The sequence below is a fragment of the Cimex lectularius genome, unplaced genomic scaffold (genome assembly GCF_000648675.2).
Source record: "Cimex lectularius strain Harlan isolate CLEC.00 unplaced genomic scaffold, Clec_2.1 scaffold222, whole genome shotgun sequence".
Classification (NCBI taxonomy): Eukaryota; Metazoa; Arthropoda; class Insecta; order Hemiptera; family Cimicidae; genus Cimex; species Cimex lectularius.
The window spans coordinates 237,691-260,066 of record NW_019392817.1 but is presented as its reverse complement, the minus strand read 5'-3'; the positions used below and the strand labels follow the sequence as shown (position 1 = coordinate 260,066).

Genomic DNA, 22,376 nt, shown 5'->3' with positions numbered 1-22,376 from the left:
TTCAACCGAAGACAGGACCTATAGGTTTTTTTGTGTTTTATTGTCAGAAATCATAACTCAGGGGGGATGGGTTGGGCCCCGAACGGCGCTTTATCGCGCCCATTTTGATGGATTCTTTGGAACTGGTTTGTTAGGTAAATGTTCGAGTAACCCGTTTTAAAATGTATTTGAGTTTTCTTTCTCTTGGCCTCCATTCTGTTAAAGTCTTTACTGATCGATACCTGGAGACTATTTTATCGGCATTCACAAAAAAACAAAAAATTGATCTTTTGCTTTTGTGTTTAGCTGCCGACGAAACTATAGCACATACAGCTACCTTAAAATAAGCGTTAAATCCTGTTCGTGTGCGGTAGATTTGAGATAACCAGAGCAATCGAAAGGTCGTCGGAAGGGGGCATAAATAACGGTGAAACTAGGGATCCGTATTGCGGATGTAGAGGAAGATCCCGGTTGCAGACATAAAAGTGAGCAAGTCATCCGGTAAAGAAAGCAAAACTTTCACTGTCAGTTTTCAGAGTGGGAAAGGAGTGAAAGCTCTCAGCTGATACAAGTCTGGTTATTTAAATCCGCTTCGGGTCTCGTCCCTTCCAAAAAATAAAAAAAGTCCCTCTAAGTGCGGGGTCTCTCTTTGGATCACGGTACTTTGTCCTGACCTTTGTGCAGTTTTCCTCTTGGCATTTTTCCCCGACCTTTCGTCCCATTTTGATTTTGAGCTATCTCTTTTGTCTTCGTACCTCTGGAAATATTGTCCGGCAAGAGTGAGAGTTGCCGTGGCAACGTTTGCAACACGCCGACGTAGACCTTGGTACGCTTGACACAGCGTTCGGCCCCACTGGGCTCATTTTCAGGATTTTCATACTCGCTAAACTTGTCGAATTATATTAGAAAAAAACTGATATCATTTAACAAATCTTAAAAATCACCAAACAAACCTTAAATTAATTAAGTCAACGGGAAGCAAATAACGTTAATTAATTAAATATCGGCCAAAATTTTTTTTGAAAAATCTACGTTCCGTCAATATCAAAAGGCAAGAATTTTTGTGAATTTGAATGATTCTAGAAAAACGAATAATACGTTATTTAATAAAGAATTTACAAAAAGTAAAAATCGAAATATTGTATGTGTATTACCAATTTCATTTGACTCGTTATTTATTGTACACCTTATCAAAAAACAGACATACATATATTTTAAAGTGTGCAGAAATACTGGTATAATAAACATTATATTTCTCTGTTTAAATAGGTATTCGCGTGTTCTGACTTAATATTAATTTTGTGTTCTGTATAAAATTGTCAGGTTAAAGCTGATAAACGCTTCAGAGAAGAAACGCGTATAATTCCAGAGTAATTGCTATCGGTAAATAACGCTGAATGGATGAAACTATATCAACAATTCGATTAAAACATCTTTATTTATTCTGTTATTTTTTGCTAAGGCCATGCCGCCGAACCTTGTCGAATATACCGACGAAAAGCCGATAGCAGACTACGGTGTTAACGTAAACTTAAACAACCGTCCAATTGTTTAACGGAATAAAGTTTAAAACTTAAAGTACCCTCTACCTTCGGCGGTACATATACTAAAATTAGAACGATATAGATAAGTTAAATTAAATAATAAGTAAATTGTTTTTGGGTATGGTCCTCCTGTCATAACATGACAAATGACGCATTTTACCCGAGTTGAACCTAAACTGCAACGTTATGAATTATCGTTTTTATCATAGACTGCACTATCACAGGTCACAGATACAAAGAGAATTGAAAAAAAGGACGACAAAACGAACGCGATAGGAATCGAGGTAGCGGGCGTGACGTCGCCCGGCACAGAAACCTGAATTCCAAATCGCTCACTTTCTATAACAGAAAAGCCTTGTGAACCTGGCTGGATCAGCTTTTTTATCTCGGCCGAAATTATCAGAAGGGCCTTTTGAAAATCTATCATTTTCTTCCATCGATCACCAAGCATGTTACGCAACGAGACAACAGCCCACCCACTCCTTTTGCCACTTTATTTCATAAATATACACGGGTTTCGCTCACGTAGTGAAACTGCTGTTCAGTGAACGGAGAATTTCCTCCACACAATGTTTACTCTTACAAAACAGTGTTCTAAATACTATATCAGATAAAATGAATTTTGCTTTCATACGTTTTTTAAATTTGTTTTTAACATTTGATTAAGTTAAAAATACACTGTCCAAATCTTAAGAGGTAATTATTACACCAGTACAATTAGTTCATTATTTAAACTTATTATCAACATAAGTTACAATTAACATTATCTTAAACTAAAACAAAAATTATCATTTTAAATATAAAATGTAGATCAACGTTAATTTTGAACACAATTTTTCCACCAATTTTTAAGTTTAATTAAATTTAAAAAAACAAATAAGTCGACATTTCAAAGGCAAATCTTATTAATTTTATATAATAAATTATAATATTTTCATTAAATATATACTGAAAAAACGGGACATGGGTATTTTATTGTTTAGTTCAAACTATATATATTTGAATCGTTACATTAATTACAACATACTTATTTTAATGTAAACAAAATTAAACGAGATCTTTCTGCAGTTCTCCGCTTTTAACAAACGTAATACCCCCCCCCTTATTTCTTTAGGGTGAAGAATTTTACAATTTTTTCTCCCTTTATCCTTGTACCGACTTTCTGCATACCGGTGGATCTAAACCTAACGAAGGCTTAGGATCTGCCGTTATCTGTGGAACCCGTTCTTACAGTTTTCACTTCCTCAACAACGCTCTAACTTTTTCGCCGAGCTTGTGGCCATCCTTAAAGCTTTTGCTATAAAATCTGTTTCCCAAAGACTGTTATACTCTTTTCTGACTCCCTCTAAACTTTAATGTTAATCAACAATATCTTTTCTTACCGACCTTGCATCCATCATATTCTTTACAAACTAAAAGAACTCTCCACTCAAAATGTTAAATTTATTTTCATGTGGATTCCCAGTCGCATTGGCATCCATGGGAACGAAAAAGCCGACAAGTTAGGTAAAGAATTCATTTCGTGAATTCCTTACAAAGAGGTTCCCTACAAGGATTTATGCACCCGTATCAAACAAAAATGAGTGGAATAGAAAAAACATTACAAATAAATTCTTTCAAATAAAAAAGTTAAACTATGGCAATTCTCAATTCGACCCACTAGGAAAGAATAAACAATCCTAACTAGACTAAGAATCGGACACTCCCGCCTTACCGACGGATACCTACATGACCGTAAGAATTACACCAATTTGCTCCATTTGTCAAACGGTGGTCACGATTAAGCATATGCTATACGGTACTCTACGTTACTCCCTTCTAAGAACAACACACCACTTATCACACATTTCTGTCCCCACACTTTGGCACCGTCTTCAGATTTCTGTCCAAAAAACAAGCTTAATTCACGAAATTTAATTTATTCCCCTCTTCATCGTTTAACTCCCTGCCTTGTGTCGGCTGCGGGTTCTGGCCCGTCTGAGGTGGATGAGTGAGCGGATTGGTCTGGGAAAACATCTACACCTCCAGTGAGCTTGCAGGAGGTGTCAATGGTGCCTGGACACTGACCCCTTTTTCACTTAAGCCCTGCGCAGAAAAAAAAAATCGAGTGCGAGGGAATGGAGAGTTTCGCTCTCCTGGCGCCTAGCCGGTATAGACTCAATGGAGAAATGACCACAAGGTCGTCACAACTTATATAGTATTTGCGTACAAACCCTCGAAAAAGATGCGGTGTTAGGGCGTTCGACGAATATTTGACACGAGAAGCGGTCAGGGTTTGAACCAGCGGAACCCATGGAATTTTAATGATGAAAAAAGTATTGTATTTTATTACTCCTACGGAACACCCAACGGGCAGTTGAACATTAAGCCCTCCTATGACAGTAATTACTTTTCTTTACATTATAGCGTCACTGTTTGAGTAGAGATTTAGTGTGTGTTAATTTTGCTATCCATAAAACCATTTTAACCATCAAATGAATATATAGAAGATTCATTTTGGATAGCATTTTTTATTAGAAAATTTTGGTTTGAATTAATTATATAAGTTTGTTAAACTAAATAGACCAAAATAAACTGTAAAATTTTGTTTTTACAAAAAAAAGTTTTAAATGTACATTTATAACATTCATAAGTATGTAATGTATGTATGTAATTATGTATTATGATTTGTCAACTGATATAATCAATATCCAATCACCAATTTTTATGAAAGATTCATTCGTTTTGCTAATTGATTTCATTTATTGTTTTTGCTTATACTTCAAAGTGGTTCTATTAATTTAAAGAAAAGTAAGCGTGAAGTTGGCCCGCTTAATTAACACAGTGAGAATGCTTTGAAACGAATAGACCAAAATAGTTTGTTTTATCAATAAAGCGGATTAAACTTTTAAACAGTAAATACTTTTATGAGTGTTAGGGTTATCAACACTTTGATTTTCCGTAATTTATCAATTAAATATATAAGCCATAACTTACTTTCTCGTGACCTTCCAGTTTTTGTTATACTTGCATCGTCATTTCCCAAGTCGATTCTGAAAAAAAAAGTTAAAATTAATTAATTTTTATTGTGGGATTTTAATGTATGTTTTTGTAAACATTACATTGTGAACACGTGACTTTTCATTCTAGACATTAAGTCACGACTTAGTACTACGAAAATAATAATAAAATTAGTGCATTATACTGTCAATTTTTTTAAAATCAATTGAAATGAATAAATTTTTAAGATTTTTAATTATTTTAAAATTTTCAAAAAGTTTGCGTTCAAGTATGAATTAATTTAACTAATTGCCAATAATCAGTTAGATCGACAAGAAAAAATATATAAAATAATTAAAATATCCAATTAATTGAAATGATATTTCTTTAACATTATCACGTGAAGACATTTTTAAGGCTGATTAAATTTACTTTACTGTAACCATAAGCTACAAATTTTTAAAAATTTAAAATAATTTCTCTATTGCTTATAAATAGAGAAAAAACCTCTCATATTTATTACTGACATATTCAGAGGCGGTAAATCAACTATTAGTTGAATATTTAAAATTAAATCCATTATATTTAGTGGTCTATTGACCAAATTACTACTTTCAATTAATTAATCTTTTTATGTAAGGTTTTTGATCAACATGAAAAAGTTAGTGTCACGTGCGGGATTCGAACCCACGACCTTTGGCTAAATAAGTCGCTGCTCTACCACTTGAGCTATCGTGACTTCGATCCACTCGGGCACTAACTCCCCACCTTAGCCCTGAAAAATGGCAAAAAGGAGGGAAATCTCGAAAGGTTACAGGTTGAGAGGGGAGTTGGTGTCTGATTGGATCGAAGTCACGATAACTCAAGTGTTAGTGTATTTAGCCGAAGGTCGTGGGTTCGAATCCCGCTCGTGACATTAACTTTTCATTTCAAACAAAAACTTTTACATAAAACGATTAATTAGTTGAAATTTAAAATTAATTTGATAGTTTTGTACAGAACGTTTTGAGATCGTTTATATGGATAGCGTTCATTCATTATTGTTTTCATATATAATATTTAAGCCAACCGGCATTAGTTTTTCTACCTTGACACGCAATTATTTCAAGACATCACATCAGGGCATTTCAAACGCTTTCGCAAGATAATTGTTCTTTGACAATGCGATGCTGGTATCGATAATCATTAAGAAAACGGATGAAAATGATGAAAATATATTCAGCCTTCAAGAAAAAGAATAAGAAAAATGTTATTTACAAATCTGTATTTGAATTGATATGCAATAACAAAATAAAAGCAGTTTAGTTAATAATTTTTTTACCAAGGTAACTTGCAATTGCTCCGATTGTCAGAATATAAGGAAAACCATTAAAAACCAAGCTACTACAACCAAGCAAATATCTAGGGGTCGCACTTGGAGAAAACCTTAGCTCAGCTCGTCACATCATAATCAGAGAGAAATCTATATGTACATTCTCCATCCTAAGCAGAATCACAATATCCGCGGAACTGAGCCCAAAAGTCCTTGTCACAATATACAAAACTGTTCATTTGCCAATAGCGATATAAGGCGGTTCAGTCTGGGCTACAAAATTCCAAGGCAGGTCCAAAAATATACTCGAGCAGAGCCAGAGAATAACATTCCTGAGAAAAGTTAAAGCTTTAGGTCGATCTCAACACAAGCTTTCCAAATGGTCATGCTACGCCGATTGATATCGCCCTCAATAGTAAATTACCATCAGGCAATCGAAAGTCAAACTAAACTTACAAGGCATGTGAACAGCGCCCTGCAGAGGCTAAGGAGCGGTACACTAACCCAGTGGCAAGCGAGATTGGAATGTGGTTCCAACGTAAGACAGATGGTCGAATACTTCCCCAACAACGAGAACAATCTTGAGCAGAACAAGGCTGCACATACTTTTAGTAGGGTCTCCTTGTCTGCTCCCCACTTGAAGTGACCAATGTACTTGCAATCCGACTGTTGTCCTGTAACGAATTCGACTGCTTTGATGTGTGACGCCACCGGTTTCCTCGGCGCTAGCAGTCTCAGCGTTTTTCACCGATTGCACCACCCCGCCGACCAATGCCAGATAACGAAGGTGAGATGAATCGAACGTCTAGATATCACAAATTGGTTGAGGATCAGGGATGTAGTCACAAATAGGGCGAGAAATTACAATACTCACTTCTTTGTGACCGCATCCCTAATCCTCCACAAATTTATGCCAGATACTTACCAGAAAGGTAAAAATAGTGGTCGTCGATGCACATTTTGTTGATATGCGGGGAGAAGGAGTCGGCGATCTTGTTGACCGCCACAGAAAGAGCGTGACAGACATCACTGATCCCTGGAGGAGACCGTTCTCATGCACTTAATCTGCGGATTGCATAGAGCCCAGCCTAACTCGGAATCTACTTTTTCTAAAAAACCGCGAATAAATCGCTGCATTTTCACTTTTGAGACCGATTTCTTGGTATTCCCGCAGTATCGTTTATCTCCAGGTGGTATCCAGCATGTTCTCTGATCAGGTAAATAAGGAAATGACATAAAATCCAGGGTTTGATAAATGTAGGACGTTTCAGAACTAAGTCACTGGGTCCCAGAAAAGTAATTTTTGTTAATTTGAAAAGATCAAATGTAACATTGATAAAACATTAACCTTGTTTATTTCTTACTGGTTAAAGGCAAAAATAATCTTAGTCTTACATATCAGAATTTTGTTTTTTGTAATCGTTGGAGTAGGAAATAAAGCTAAACTTTTTAAGGATCTGATTATTATTGCTGGTTTCAAAGTGGTCAACTTAGGGTGCTAAGTTTGACAATGACATCAATAGATTTATTTTTATAAAGGTTAAAAGGTGCTAAAGCCATAGCCATTCTTAAGAATCATCATTACATTAAAATGATATTAGAGAAAATGTCGTATGGAACATCACAAACTGAAGAGAGTGCTGAAAGCGTGACAACCATAAAAGAAAGAAGGAATAATTAGGCTTCAAATTGATGTCTTGAGCAAACTTACTTATAAGTTATAACAGATCTGTTTAGTTCAATTATTCAATAAACAATAAATAAAACTTCACAGACGCACGCACGCGCACACACGCACGTACACACAGAAGGAGAGAGAGAATTAATCGAAGAGTGAGGGTGGGGTCGTGTTCGCCTTCGTCGGAGAAAGTCAGTCAGTCGACTTACGAAGAACCGGGTGCAACTGACATTTCCATTCTTACGACACAGACTCAATTCTTACGCGACATTCGCTCCCAAAGCTCTCGTTTTTTTTCAAGTTGATTTTTAAGTCTCCCCGCCCCCTGCCAAAGGTGAAATTGCAAGCAAGCAAGGAAAAATGTTTTAAATATGCTAAACATGAGATAACGAGTTAAGAAACCATTTAAAGAGAAAAGTCTCCACAACAATTTAATCTTTATCTTGTCAAAAATCCGATTGACACGAAGAAAATATTTTCTTTGCAACAAATTAGCATAGTTAGCATAGCATATCTAGAACTATATGCTGGAATACCTGTTATGCGTTAGTTTTTTAAATTTTAAGAAAGAGCATTTTTTTTAAAGTGTGTTCGTTTTGTTTCGCCATGTTAACAAATCAATTGGATAAGTAGAAAGTTTATTAAACTACACACTTCATTTGGAAATATCAATTCGTTGGGAATATAATTCGTATTGTTGAGATTTGTTTTGGTACAAATTAAAATCTTGCGTTTTACAGGTCCTTTTTGTATGTCGTACGTTTTGACGTAGTAGTAGTATTTATTAGGCACAAAAGGAGTTTCTTGATTGCTTTTTAATAGGAAAACCCCCGAGTACCCTGTTTATTAAGCCAAGTTATACATAATTCTTTCGTTATAATGTGTATACCTGATATGTACCAAAAACTAAAACTTCAATCGGAATGGCCTGAATGGTTTCATTTAAAGACAATTCTGATAAGCGATAACACTAATGGACGTGGTTAATATCTCGTTAATAGAAAAGAGAAAATAAAAATATTTTCGTCTTATTTTTCACTATTTCCTATGCCTAAACTTCGCCATTTTCCCAATTTCATGTCACCTCGCTCTCTTTCTCTATCTATCTATATCTATTCATCTTCCTCGGTTTTTGTCTTTCTATCTATCTATTTATCTATCTATCTATCTCACTCTCTCTCTCCCCCTCTCCTCTCTCNCTCCACCGCTTTGTTCTCTCTCCCGTTCACATTTATCTCATTATCTTTATATTTTCCTTCTATCGATAATTAACATTAATGTACCAGTAATTTATGAAAAATATTATTATACATCCGTTCATTACAATTTTAAGCATTTTAATCAATTTTATTGCCTACATACAAAAACGATTTTTTTTTTCTCTGAAAACGTTATCGCAGTGCGATTTCTTCTCGGTTTTTTGGTCAATAATTGTTAATTATCGTTAACTCTCTCCCTATTTATCTATCTATCTATATATATATATATATTATATATATACATATTTATCTTTCTATCAATTTCTTTCTACTCTCTCAATCTCTCATCTATCTATTTATCTCCCTTTGTAGCGTCACGTCGAATTCTTACGTTAAAACTAGTCGTTCCTTCGTTGAACTTTAAACAAATTTAATTTGTGATTCAGCACTTTGAAACATTAATTATTAATTTTATCCTGTGATGGGAATTTCGTTAAACTGCACTAGCATTGTTTCTTCCTTTGAACCCTACTAACTTGTTCGAGGAGAGATTTGCTTCCGAGTATGAATGATGAATGTGATAGACTTTCTATCTTTGATTTGATTTCCATTGTCTCTGCCGATCTTCCGAAGAGACTGTAGAATAGTGTGTACCAGTAGAGTGGTATGTGTAGTTGGGGTGTACGAGGTATAAAAAAATTGAAGATTGGTACGAGCAAACTACCCCGTACCTCCCGCGACCAAACAGTGGATTGCACGCTACAAGAATTTCAGTGATAAACAGAACATTGATTAGAATATATTTGGAAGGACACTGAATTTGAAAGAGGAAAGAAATGCCGTCTTCAACTCGATAATTCCTATGAAACTTACGCGAAAATAAGTCCGTCCTCTTTTATCCAAATATGACGGAAAACTATATAGCTGTATACACTATATATAAAACAATATATACCTACAACCACTCAAAATTGCCAGGATCACTGTATTTTGCTCTGTGACTGTCACAGTAATCTTACAAACAAATTTTAAAAAATAAAATTAATATTTTATTTTTAAAAATTAAGGGAAATAACCAAGTTAATAAAATATTCAGACATGAAGGATTAAACACTTTTCAAATCGTGGATCAAAAATCAATATCCAGTTTGTGAATAATAACTTAAAGCCAGTTCCTCCTAGTCAAGGATTGGGGTAAAACGGAATAACGGTTTGCTTTAGCCTCAATCTCGATGATTCAATGGCAAAAAACCGACCTCACTTCGACCTTCGCAGTCAATCTCCGTAATTATCACAATTTTAATGCAATATTGCCTATAAAAACTGCCACAACATCGACTTTTTTGGCATAATTTTTCCTACGATCGCGATTCTTGACGACGCTACGATCGCGACGTTCAAACTGAATAAGACGAATGCACAAATATTCTGTAAAATTTATTTGTAATTTGTTTGCGTATTATGTAGAAGAGTTTCAGCAATTTCAAATGAGGACCAAGGTCCGCTTTAGTATAAAATCAATTTAACTGTCGACGAATCTAAGTCAAAGTATTACAATTGCGCAGCTTTACATAACTTTCATTTAATTGTTTCCTCGTTTTAAGCAGTTCTGTTAAATTAAATTAAGACAATAATTATTTTTTTTATAATTTATATGGGGTTCCCAATAAATGTAAAAATAAATATCGTTCGGTACTGAAGAAGCGTGCGCATAAAACTACAAATACTTCTGATAATATATTGATCAATAAGTTCACAAATTTTATGAACCAGTTCTAATTTTGTGTCTTTCAAAAAACTCAAACTCTACACTTCGTAGAAAATAATACAATCTCATCTACAACACCTTTAAAGATAAATAACGTCGTTAAACGATAATATTCATTAAAATAGTGTTTTTTTAACCTGTGATTGGAATAATTATGAACCGCACAACCATTTTTTTCACATTTTACTGTCTATACATTTCGGAACCAATGACAGATTTTTTAACAATAACCAATAAAAAGTGGAGTATTAAATTAAATCAATTTAAAATTAATTATTAATTTTATAATTTTTAATGATTTTTATATTAATTTAAATTTTTTTACAATTTGGAAACTTAAAACCTCACAAGAAATATTTTCTCGTTAATTATTTTTGTTTTAAATCATTGTTTATTTCCTCGAAATTTTTTATTGTTAACTAAATCACGACGTCTTGGGCACCAATCGTTCGCACAATGGACAGCAATTTCGAAAATTCAAAGGGTACAAATTTTAATAACATTATTTTCCACTTTATTCGAGAAGATGTCAACGTGGATATATGGACGTTAGTTGAAAAACTAAATATTTTTCCCTGTTAAACAGCACAAAAGAGTTTTATATTAAGAGAGTAAATACAAATTGTTACAATACAACAGTTAATTTTGGAATGAAGGAATTAACTTCATAATTTGACAACGGGCCAAAATATAAAGAAAGAGAACTTTTGTAAATTATTATACGACTCCGAATAATCATCATTTAACACGTTGTTTTGTTTTACCTTTTGATAAATTTGCTTACTAGTTGTAATATTTGCCACGAATGATCTTTTATTCTATAACTATATTGTGTTAGATTGGTAGAAGAACATGACAGGGAAAAGATATTTTAAAAAAATTAATAAATAAACGTTACACATTATTTTAAATATACAAAAACCGTTTTCATCCAATTCCAATTTTCCAGCGCAATTAACTTCCAATCGTTAATACATCCCTTACAAAATTTTCAAATTGGAAAAACAAATTTAGAAAAAACTGTTTCTCATAAAATATATCTGACGTATCTGAATCAAACTTACTTTGTCTTATTTTCCTTTCGGCTTGTGTATGTGGCGGGTTTGGCGAAGTATCGAACTTGGAAACGACTTTCACGGTTGTGACACTAGAACTGAGAGTAAGGAGGTTTGAGAGAAATGAAAGGAATGATCCAACTTGGAAATGTTAAAGGAAATGGGGATAGGACGAGGAGGGAAGAGAGAGAGAGAGTTTGATTATTTTGAACCCAGCGGGAGAGCGTTTGTCCCCATCTGCCGGTAACGAGTCGGACCTCGGATGATGGAAATCTCGTTCGTCAGGATTTTGTATTAATAGTCAAACTTCTAAATTTTTAATTGAAACGGATGTGCTCCTCGAATGCTCGAAGAAAGCGCTTTGTCCTTACCCTCATCATTATACTATATACTATATAATAACTAAATAAATGTATACTAAAAAAATGACGAGGGTAAGGCAAAATGGGTGTATATATATATATATATATTAAGTATAAATTTTTTTACTTATTATATAGTATAAGTATATATGTATACTTATTCATTTGGCCTTACCCCTCGTCATTTTTTTAATATAAAATTATTTTTTTAAAAATTTTAAGTCTACTTATTATATGCACTGATGAACAAAATTATCGCACCATTTCTAAATTTTAATCTCTTTAGGTTTATTCATATTTTACATACCAAAAATAGGTTTGGTTGTAAAAATGAGACATTTAAAAAGAAAATATTTATCATCTAATTCTAAAAGAACAATTATTGCCAAAATCAACACAAATAAAAACGAAAAAAAAAAAACATTTTCTCCTCTTTAATACCGAGTATTTCCACTTGTGACGAGAATTACGTCCATTAAATGTCTTTACATTCATTGGAAAAGAGTTCTAGCAATATTCTGAGAGATTCTTTCCCATTCATCAAGAACAGCCATTTCAAACTCTTCTAGGGCGTTAGGACCTGGGATTCGCCGTCGTACGCGTCGCTTAAGTCGGTCCGAAATGTGTTCGATTGGGTTCAAATCTGAAGTTCAACCTGACCACAGCTAGCACTCAATTCCAACCTCATTCAGGTAGTCATCCACAATATGTGCTCTAATGGCCCGGCATTATCCTGCATTAGCAAGGATCTCTCACTGATGTAGGGGCAAATGGCACTACATGTTCTGTGATTATGTCTTCTAAGTACCTTTGTGCAGTTAGAATTCTTCCTCGTACAACAATTCTTAATTAACAATAACAACACCCCTAATTTTCCAATGTACAATTCACATGTTCTCGTGCGAATTGAAGCATGTCCACGAGCCGGGTGCCAGGCCCCGAGGTTATATTCATTAAGCCTTCTTACAGGCAGGAGGAAATAGAAACAATTCAGGCTTGTCTTATCAGATTTCTTGTCTCATTTCCTGTAATGTTGCGGTGTCGTAAAGCCTGATGACAGATGAACCTATAGTCGTATTCTCTCGTCTGTAGACCTTGGTCGACCCTGTCCTGACCTTCTAGAGTGAAGCGCTATTTTTCTGAAGTACTGAAGAAGCCTTCTACTGTAGAGTGATGTCACCCAGTCACCTGGCGACTTCGCGCTCGCTGTATCTTTCCTCTAGTAAAGTCTTACTCTGACTCTCTCAAATGCTTGACTGGAGCCCTTGAAAAACGTTTAAGAATAACAATAATATCAAATGACATCAACGAAGGGACTAATCAGTACAAAAGTAAACAAAGGAAATTGTTTATTTCGACTTCTATAGCTCCTAATACCTGTCTGTAACTAATGTAGAAAGATAATGGATTTAATTTTAAATTGAACAAATTGAGTGGTGCATTAAATTTGTCCATCAATGTAGTATATACAGGTTGTACTTTTTAGATGGCCCAGCTGAATTTCTCTTGAACCAACGACGCTATCGAAAAAACAAAAAATACGTATTTAATATTTTTTAGTCTAGGTTCAAATTTTTTCCTTTTTTGGAGAAAAATTATACAGGGTCCTCAGGCCCAGTTCAACAACAAAATTTCAAATAAGACCTTATACTCCTGACACATAATTTTAAAGGATTTTTTACACTGAAAACGTCAGATTTTAAATTGGTCAAAAAATGACAAAAGAAACCGGCAGCATAATTTCGACTAGGACGTTTCATATATATAGTATACATTTATTATTTTTACGTATTGTAAAATTATTAATTGTCTTTATATTTCTTGACATTAAATAGTAATTAATTATCCAAATGACCCATAGTGGTTGAAAGCCATTTAATAATAATAAAAAATAGTAATTAACGAAAAATACGGACTTACCATCATATTTAATTTATTCTTACAAGTGGTATACCAGACCATATATAAAATAAAACAAAAGCACAACTTCAATAAATCGTTATTGTTTAATGTGGCGACAAACTATCCGCTACATCCTTTTCATCAGGACTTTAATATTATTTGTCAAACTTCAAAATGTTTAATTGTGGGGAATATATTTCTCGAATGCTAATATAAACTTATTCACTTATTATTAAACACTGGCAGACAAAAAATTCCACCCTAATGATTTTTTTTTTCATTTTCTCGATAAAAGAAAATTCTGCCCCTAATTTCTCTCATTGTTTTTATCAATAAATATTTGTTTATGGTATGTTTTAAATTGGGAATATCAATTAATTGTAATCACACTTAATCCTTAATCCAAAACAAGGATAAAGGATTTTTCAATGTTTAATTTTTACGGAATTTAAAATGTTTATTCAGTCTCAATTTAAGTCGGAAGCAATAAACTGTTTAATTTTCTTCTTTGGTTTCTTAATTTCACTTTTTAAACATAAAATGCCACTTAGTGCTGGGGATGTTGCGCGTGGTGTGGCTCTTATTGATGATGGACGTTCCATCAGGTAGGCGGGCTATTGCTATCGGAGTTCCCTACGAAACTCTGCGAGACGACGTTAGATGTTTTCGAGAGTTCCTACTATAGAAGGACCGGTTCTGTACGCCCTAGGGTAACAGAACCACAGAATGACCGTTCAAGCGATTCATCAGCTCCAGAAAGTTCGAGGTGTCCAAATTTCTGAACGCACTGCTTGAAGAAGATTAAATCAGTATGGACTGATGACTTTTCCCCCCGCAAGAGGACCAGAATTGACCAGAACTCAGAGTTGCACGGGTTGCATTTGCTCGAGAACACAGCCATTGGTCTTTGGACGATTGGTCTGCTGTCCTTTTTACAGATAAGTGTAGATTTGCTCTACGATCTCCAGATGGGGGTGAAAGATTGTGGAGAAGGCGAAATGAATAGCATGAAGCCAGTAATTTTTCCCAGAGCCAACCTTTTCAACGTAGCTCAGTGATGGTGTGGGCGGGAATTTCAATGGAGAGTCGCACAGAGTTGGTTGTTGTTAGTGTAGGATCTTGGACGGCCAATCGCTATGCGGATGAAATTTTGGAACGACATGCGCTGCCTATCCTCGTGGAATTCAGCGACAATCCTATTCTAATGCATGATAATGCCCGTCCACATGACGCTTGCACAGAACAACGGTAACTTCAACAGCATAACATCAGAGTCTTAGCCTGTCCAGCCCGTTCTCCAGATTTGAACCCCATCTAACATTTATGAGTTTACCTTAAAAGACGTAAATAAGAGCACGTCCATCACATCCTGGATCTTGAAAGGATTCTTCGTGAAGAATGGGCTTACCTCGAGCAAAGAGACATTTTCAGTCTGGTAAAGAGTATGCCGAGGCGTCTTCGAGATGTAATTAAAGCAACAGAAGGAAATACGCGATATTGAAATGTTAATTAGAAACAAAATGAAAACCAATTTTATCTGTCCGTCTTTTTTAAAATTGTTTTTAATTTTTAATTTTCCTAATTAACTTTTTTTTACTGTTTTAGACAAAGACACAATTATTAAACCCTAAAAAACGAGACACTTTGATTAATATATTGAAAAATATATTTAAATCAAGTTATATTACAAGTGGGCGGAATTTGCATGTCAGTGTGTGTACTTATTACATAGTACATGGTATGTATACTCTTAGTATATATAGTTTTTATTATTTATTTATTCTAAAATTATTAGCTGTCTTTATAAGTCTTGACATTAAATAGTTACTAACGAAACATTCCAGACTTTCCATCATATTTAATATTTACATACAATTATTATTATTATTATTATTATTATTAATTTTTAAGGGCGTTTTAACGGCTAAGGTCATTTCACGCCCTAACATCCAAACCTTCTATCTTAGGTTAGCTATATCTCTTCTGAGTGCTATAAAGCTCTGACTCCAANTTGTCTAATCGTCCAAAAAAATTATCCAGTTGAACTCACCTCACCAAAAAACACTTCAAAAAACGCTGGGCTGACAAAGGGACGTCCTAGCTTCCACAACACACCACTGTCATACACTTATTAAACCAATATACCTCAAAACTTCGGTTTTTTCCCGGAGCGGAAATTCTTGTTTGTTACACGTTTTATAGTCAGGTGATCTCCTATTATTATTATTATTATTATTATTATTATTATTATTATTATTATTATTACACTATATTATTTATTATTATGCAAAATATAATTATTGCTTTATTTGAATTTAATGAAGTAGGTATAGGGTAGGTGCCATTAGAGCAATGAATAGGCTATAAAATGTGAAGAAAGCAGTGTTGTGCAGTTTATATGTATGTATTAAGGCCGACAAACATCAAGTGGTAAGTTTTATAACTCTGCTCTTTAAGTGGAAAATTTTTTGTTTTCTTTCGCACAATTTAGTAAATGACTATTCATATTTTGTCTCCTATTTTTTTAGCTTGCTAATAATCTGATGATGCCAAATTGCTATTAAGAGAATCTTATTCTGAAAACATAAGCACATAACACATAAAGATATTGCAGTTTATAAAAAAATTCCATCTAACGATAAAAACATTGTAATCCAACAACAAAGAAGAAAGAGTTTCATCTTCCAATAGATAATGATCACGATCCGCTTAGTCTCATTGTTTTAGATGCATTGAGAAAATATTATGCATAGACGACATATTCTCGCCATTCGAATGGGATCAGGACTATCCCTGTACTTGTTAGTCCTCCCTGAAAAGTAGGTGCAAGAGTTGCTAGATAAACAATGGCTAGTCGACAGTTGAATCGGAAAAGAAAATGTACGGCCAGAAAAATTAAATTGTATTCAGAGATTTGGACAGGGGGAAAATATCTTTCCACCCTTTTAATAGTAACCGAATCCTAATCCGAATCTTTTTTCCACTTGTCCCGAGGTCTCGGCTTCAAAACAAGACAGTCGACTTTTTCCCGTTCATTCCAGTTCACTCTGTAGGACGGCACCAGTTGGCCAGAGCTAATAGGATATTGAAATAATTTCGCCCCCCTCGGCCCAATCCCTAAAGGGGTCCATCCCGATTCTAACTCCCGTCCAGTTTTTTAAGTTTTTTTTTTTCCGGCAACCGAACTGTCTTTTCCATTATCCAAATAGTACGACCCATCCTTTTGTGTCCACCGTGGGAAATCGCCTTATGACACCCCCCCGTCCCCTAATGGGTATTTTGTGCAAATAAATGAGACGAAGGTGTAACGGCTCTTAGTATATCCATACTTCATAATTTATTGTTATGTTATTAAATTATTTAAAGTATCTGACATTTTTGTTTGTCTCTGCTGTTCTAGCTTCAAACAAGTAAATTTGGCTAATATTCAATTTTTGGAAGGAACTGTCTTTTTCGAAGTTTCGATCGAAGGAAAATATTTTCGGCATAAAAGAAAATTCTTCTCAGAAATAAGAGTAAATTGTGAAACTTTGTTGTGAGCTTTTTGAATCTGTAACCGCTTGTGCTTACTGCTTTCGTCTGACTGAGCAAAGTGCACGGCATTTCGCAAACTCAGGTGTGGTCCTCCATCTTGGTTAAGACACGGTATTTCGGCCAACATCGGTCGGTGTGATATACAAATATTCCTAGATATATTAATCGGTTAAATTCGCACTAACCAACCTCTAAAAATGACGATGTGATGACATTATTTTTCAGAAAAAACCCAGCGATAATACTAAAGACATTCGTTACAGATTATAAATAGCATCAAAAATGACTTCTCCTCATATAGTCAACAACTCTGTCGAATGAACTTTAACCTTATACTTAACCCCGTAGTTACAATTACGCGTGAATCACAAGTGATAAAACAATTGGAAACAGTTCGACATACTTTAACATCTTTGGCGGATAATGGGGGTGAAAAAATTGACAGAAGGGTGGAAGTAGGGGGAAAGGATGCTGTCTTTTTTTTCTGCCCCTCTGCTGAACGGCAACCGGTTTCACCATCAAGTTGTCACCTGGTAATCAGATTACGAAGGAAGAAGATTCTTTCTCTCTCCAACCACCTGGTACTAACGACACATCTTCGGTAATAATCATACTCTATCAAAGGATTCATCTGATAACAAACAAAAAATCCATAAAGAATTGAATTGTTGTTGAAATTTCATCGGTGTTCATTCCTAAATTTGGATTTATCATAATAATCAATCAGTTTCCTGTGCTGGCTTTTATTTCGAAATTTACGCAGATTTCCTGCTTTTAAATTCCCTAAACAGCTACGACCTCAGTGCGTTGGTAGAATTGTCTTTGTTGATTCATTAATTAATATCTGTAATATTGTTTCTCCGCCTCCTTCGCGAAAATGTAAAAGGAAGCACAGAATATAAACGTTAAAACAAGAAATAAAGGAATTGGCACTTATTGCATACGAGCCAATACCTTAAAAGGATAATATTAAATGTTTATGACATACGACACGTATGAGAGTGACATATGGTTAGTTAATAAAAAGTATAAAAATAAAGATTTACTGCATTTTAAAGGAACAAGCAAGAAGGCATTTGCATAACTGTAGTAATGGTAAAATTGTAAAACTATAGAAATTGAGAAATCACTGTAATCTGAATTGCAACCATTGATATAATGCACCATGGAGTGCATAATGGTTGTCCGGTGCAAGAGTTGCATGACTCCTTTCTGTTTCGAAATCTAGTTTTGCCCCGTGTGAACATCCTTCTTAAATCCAACCCCTTAGCAAAAGGTACATGTCCCTCATCCACCAGAGTTTGAATTGATCTTACTTCCAACTTACAAATTGCCTTTAAAAGAAAAAGTCGGAAACTAATTAAATCAGTAAACGCGAAACGATCAATTTTTTTACTCACTCTATTTTGTGGAAATCTTAATTCAATTGTGATATCAAGACGATCTTCATACTAATTCAATATCCGACCTAAAAATTTTTTAACCTAGATTGTTCCAACAATTAAACGCTTTTTGTGTAATTTGTCCATCAGGAGAACTGTGACCGCTTTCATTCACTAATTCACCTCGTTTTTAACGATTTATTTTGTTTAAGCAGTGTTGATGGCGTTATCCAAACCTTTTTTTTTTCAGAGTAGGTCTTTGACTAATTTCAAAGCATGTAATATACAGTTTGCATAAAATATTTGTTGATTAGAACAGAATTAATAACACAAACTTGAAGAAACTCAATCTTAAGGTTATAATACGATACAATGATGATATAAATACAATTTTCAACCCGTTTCCACCCTTCTGGTCATTGCCCCTTGTGGCATATCTGGTTAAATTTGGCAATGGCGCATTTGATGATCAGTTGATTCCGTTTTGCAATACCTTGAAGTGCATTGAACGCTCACCCCTGTTGTTAACATGAATCCCTCATAATTACATCCCCTTATTTCATCCTGAGTTTCCTTCCGTCCAATTGCACAACGATATGGCAGAACTATACAAATATGGAATCCTTTTAGATATTTGAAGGCCGTTATCGAGACGAGACTTTAGACGGGAAAGCGTTGACGAATTAATGATCCACTCAGAAATGATCTAAAACAAGTGAAATACGAGTATTGCAATCAAACGATAACTTTACGAACATTGTTGGCGATTAGAATTTTTATGATATTTCATGGTTATTAGATTCATTACATGATTTATCAGAAAAAATCCTGTCGACTTAAATGTACGTCTAGGCGGTTCAACAGTCAACGTTTCCAATTTCATTCATTTTTATTATAATTTGTTATGTCATAGATACATACATTTTTATTATTGTTAATAACTCTATAATTATTTACAGCACAATAAAACCATAATAATAAAGACATAAATGCATTAAAATAATATATTCCCGAAGAAGGTAAAATGGGGAACGTGGGTCCGGTGACAGACGGTCTGGTCCGGTTGTAAATTAGCCGCCATCAATATTTCCAAGTGATTATTATACAAATTATAAAAATAAAAATTCAACAATTCATTTATTAATTGCATATGGTTACGATAAAATAAATTGTAAATGGTAAAAATAGAGTTAAAAACAGGACAACTCCTGCAGTCGCGTCCCCCCCCCATGCAGAAATGTTAAGGATTGCATGCATCTAAACTATGTATTGTGTAAATTAAATTGTAAATTAAATGAACGTTTACCGATCTCACTATCTAGTGTTTTATTTATTTTTTCTTCATTTTACATTTAGAATATTATAGTGTTTTTTCACTGTATTTCCTAATCCTTTTTAATGTTGTTCATAAGATCATGTGTTTCATTTTTGATATTTGGTTTATTGCCACTTGTTGGTTTATTATTACTTTCTTCGTTTTTTTGTTTTTTTGTGGCTTTTATTCGTCTTTATTTGCTTTTTTTTTGGGCTTTATACACTTACATAGACTGTACCTCTAAGTTTGTTTTCGTTAATCTAAACTTTATAAACTGCTATACCATAGATTCAAAGTAGGGAGCTTAGGTCCGACAAACAGCTGAGGTCATCGTCATCCCTCTGCGTGTTTTTACTTCTTTTTCTGATCATTGACCATTTGAGGTCTCAATCTGTTACTGACTTTGCTTTTATATGGAAACTAAGTCGATATGTAAAAATCCTCGATATTACTACGGGCGGGGTGGAACCCACATCATTCTCGCTAGTAACTTCTTTTTCACTCTAGCCGTCACACACTCAACCCAGAGTACTCGATATTCCTCGGGGCCGTGGTAAACAACAAAGTCGATTAAAAATCGGAAAAGTCCTTCCATATTTTTCCTTACTGCTACTAAATCTTCATTTTTAACCTTTGTAGCTACATATTCATCAAATTATATAATTTTTCATATTTAGTTACTTATGATATTGTAAAATCTTATCGTTTCCTTTCTCTACGCTTATGTTTGCTATAGGGTCTTAGTAACTTGAAATTTTTCAGCATAACTTCATTATCATTTTTAATGTGTGGTATTTAGTGACCGTTAGTTAATGATTATTTGGAGATCGTGAGATGCGGTCTGGTGTGACGTAGTTTCAGAAAAACATTTTCTTTATCGTGCCAACGTTTCGATCTTTATTGAGATCATCTTCAGGGCCTGGGATTTACAAACATTGTTTGAATTTAACAAATACATGTAGATTGTGGAAAAAAGTGAATTTATACAATGCAAAAATATATTTTTTATATTCAATCGAAGTATTTCTACTACGTTGGCACGATAAAGACAATGTTTTTCCGAAACCTACGTCGCACCAGATCGCATCTCACGATTTCTGAATAATCATCGACTAACGTCACTAATCACCACACGTCATTTTTAATGTTACTCAGCGAAATTGAGGTTTTTTTTTATTTTTACCAAATTTTCCCCCAAATTCTGATCTCATTACAATTTAATATTATTGAACTATAAAATGAAATGCTCAGAATTATAAATTTACTTTTGATTAAACCAACATGTGAATGGTAGATATCAAACAAATACAATTTTAATCAAAACGTACAGTTTACATAATTGTACGTAACTAGGTGTTCGATTTTTATGACACGTGCAATGATCAGTAAGGGCTTATGGCAGGACAAGACTCATTTTCCGCTTTAAAAAACCAACTTTTATAGGCTTTCATGGTGCTTTAAAAGACGAAATTAAAGAAAAGTTTGCATGAGTGTTTAAATCGTCGGAAACCGCTTAAAGGGGCTAGGATAGAAGCGAAAAACTGGATCTGTCGGCGAAACTAGACCTAGGTCAATCGACTGGTCAGGTCGGTCGGGGGTGAGTTCGAACTCCGGGCCGGGGTGGCCGACCACGTAGGAAGCTGCAAAAGGGTTGCAGAACAAGGAACAAGAGGTGGATGTGGATGTCGACGGGGTGGGGAAGTGAAAAAAAAGAAGAGTGGGAGTCCTCATTCTAATCTTCTATCTCCATTCTCCAGTTGACTTCGTGATGCTGTTCAGTGTGTTTCCTATAAAACTTCTTCGATTATATAAAAAAAGGGTTAACGATTTTTTTATGAAAGGTAACACCAGCGTTTATATGGTTTGTATTTAATTTTTATAATGTCTTGTCTAGGAATTTTAAATTTATAGAAATTCTTTATTAGGTGTTGAATCACATGTATCATTTTAAACAGAAACACAGGTGGAAGGGGTTATTTTTGTCGATTTTTTAAATTTATTTTTTTAATGTAAATTTGCATATTTATACATTGAGACATTAGTACAATACTGAAGCAGGAAAAGTGTTACCAAAGGAAAATTTCATTACTGGTTTTGTCCTATTACAATTCTTGAAAGTATGTTTTTGACCGAGTTCAATCTCAAAAAGAGAAAGTTTAATGAGTGTGTGTGTGTATATNAGATAGAGAGAGAGAGAGAGAGAGAGAAAAAAAAGAGATACAGACAAGAAGACAAAGAAGAATAAATCTTTATAAATTTTTTATCGAATCGTAGGATTCATTCCATCCTCTATTAAAAGAAGGAAGAGAGTCTTTTCTTGTTTTCTGTAATACTGAATCCCCAAACGTTGAAAAATTAGAATTAGCC

The 22,376-nt window shown here is 34.3% G+C and overlaps 1 protein-coding gene across 1 annotated transcript in view; it reads right to left on the bottom strand.

Annotated features, from left to right (window-relative positions):
- LOC106672400 (class A basic helix-loop-helix protein 15-like) overlaps positions 1–11,664 on the bottom strand; it is a 30,627-nt gene extending 18,963 nt beyond the window's left edge. Inside the window, exons 1-2 of the mRNA XM_014403795.2 lie at positions 11,524–11,664; positions 4,500–4,555 (exon numbers count right to left, since the gene is read on the bottom strand). The gene's annotated coding sequence lies outside the window, so the exon portion shown is untranslated. The remainder of the gene's footprint in view (positions 1–4,499; positions 4,556–11,523) is intronic.
- Positions 11,665–22,376: the final 10,712 nt, after the last annotated feature.